The 1,790-nt window shown below is 42.9% G+C and overlaps 1 protein-coding gene across 3 annotated transcripts in view; it reads right to left on the bottom strand.

Annotated features, from left to right (window-relative positions):
* Positions 1-1,790, bottom strand: part of Zbtb43 (zinc finger and BTB domain containing 43) — a 21,019-nt gene that overhangs the window by 14,140 nt on the left and 5,089 nt on the right. For all 3 annotated transcript variants that reach the window (XM_026778746.1, XM_005346018.3, XM_005346019.3), the window contains exon 2: positions 1,511-1,571. The gene's annotated coding sequence lies outside the window, so the exon portion shown is untranslated. The remainder of the gene's footprint in view (positions 1-1,510; positions 1,572-1,790) is intronic.

Below are 1,790 nucleotides of genomic sequence, written 5' to 3'. Positions count from 1 at the left end.
CTCGAACTCACAGAGATCCGCCTGCCTCTGCCTCCCGAGTGCTGGGATTAAAGGCGTGCGCCACCAACGCCCAACCTTGCACAGAATTTTAAAACTCCAATAGCAACGGTCTTCTAAAACAATTACACCAATCCCAGCCCATTCCCTTCACCATTCATTGAAGCTATATGGCTCTTTTTGTTTTTTTTTTCAGACAGGGTTTCTCCAAGTAGCCCTAGCTGTCCTGGAACTCACTCTGTAGATCAGGCTGGCCTGGAACTCAGAGATCCACCTGCCTCTGGGCTGCTGGCTTTAAAGGCCCCTGCCATTATCGCTCACCTGTTTAATGGCTTTTTAAAGGAGAAGATAAGGGCTGGTGATAGGGCTCAGTGGGTAATGGGGCCTGCTGCCAAGCCTAAAACCTGAGTTCAATTCCTAAGATCCACTTGGTAGACAGAGAGAACTGGCTTTCCCAAGTTGTCCTCTGACCTCCACATGTTGCAGGTATAGGCCCACACACATACAAAGTAAATAAAACAGTGATGAAAATTAAAAATAAAATCAAAATAAAGCTGAAGGCCAAGAGCCTTCTATTGAAGACTCCCTGAAATAGAATGCCTCTAACATCCCTCCCATGCTGAGAGCTGAGCAGTGGCCACTGTTTAATCTTCAGCTGAGAAAATTGTACATGAAATCTTAAACACCATTTTAGCAGGAACTAAACACCATCAAAGCAAGACAGCGACTAAACAGGGAGGCAGACCGACCAGCCCCTGTCCTGAAGCCTCCAGTGAAGTCTTTAATCAGAGCATGGTGACTTGCATGCTCACGGCAGAAGGCACATGTAAGAACAGTAAATGCTGCTTTAGGAAATTTAAAATCTGGCACAAATGTAGAAAACTACCAACACCCCATATCTACCAAAACTCTTGTTAGTCAAATGCTTTGCACCCACAAAATGCAGCCTGTACTGAACCCTGCAGAGCTCTGCACAGCTTCCTCAGTTCAGAGAGTAAAGAGAAGCTCCCAAGCTCACAGGACAAGACCTCCTCAGGCCATACAGCTCAGCAAGTGGCTGGCCTCAGAAGTTTAACTCCAACTCTAATACTTTTCCAAGTAAAAATGATCATGTGGCAGAAATTCCTCTCTGAAATTAAATTATTATTGGGAAGTACTACAGTGACTAGCCTTAAAATGTGCAGTATTTCTTCTTCAGAGGAATCATCTGACCTAGCCCATTAATAACCTTGACAAGGGGTTGGAGAGCAGAGGACCCAGATTTGACTCCCAGCACCAATATGGCAACTCTGAACCATCTCCAGTCCACAGGGGATCCGATGCCCTCTTCTGGCTTCTGTGAGCACCAGACACACATGAGGGCAAACCAACCATCCACATATATAAATAAATAAAACCTTAAATAAAACAAGAAACAAGAAACAAAACTTGACAAACTACATTGTTTTTGCTGACAGGAAATTTTATAGTAAAGTTTTTTCAAAATTACATTATAAGTACATTTATAGCTTACCCAGTGTAAAGCTGTCTTCCTGGTGATACTGTTCCTTATGCCATGGCCATTAAAGAGCAATCTGAATGAACAGAAAAAGAAAATGCATTTCTCAATTTTAATTAATAAATTAATTAATCAATAAATTAAATCACACTGATTTCTGAAAGGAAAAACCATATTCAAAATTTAAAATGCTGGGTTAAGAGTTCCTGCTGTTCTTGGATGCTCAACTTACTAAACCTGGATGGAGGTGGGCGGTCCTTGGACTGCCCACAGGTCAGGGAGCCCTGATGGCTCT

The sequence above is a fragment of the Microtus ochrogaster genome, chromosome 4, assembly GCF_000317375.1.
Source record: "Microtus ochrogaster isolate Prairie Vole_2 chromosome 4, MicOch1.0, whole genome shotgun sequence".
Classification (NCBI taxonomy): domain Eukaryota; kingdom Metazoa; phylum Chordata; class Mammalia; order Rodentia; family Cricetidae; genus Microtus; species Microtus ochrogaster.
The sequence above is the reverse complement of the archived record's forward strand: the minus strand, read 5'-3'. Positions and strand labels throughout refer to the sequence as shown.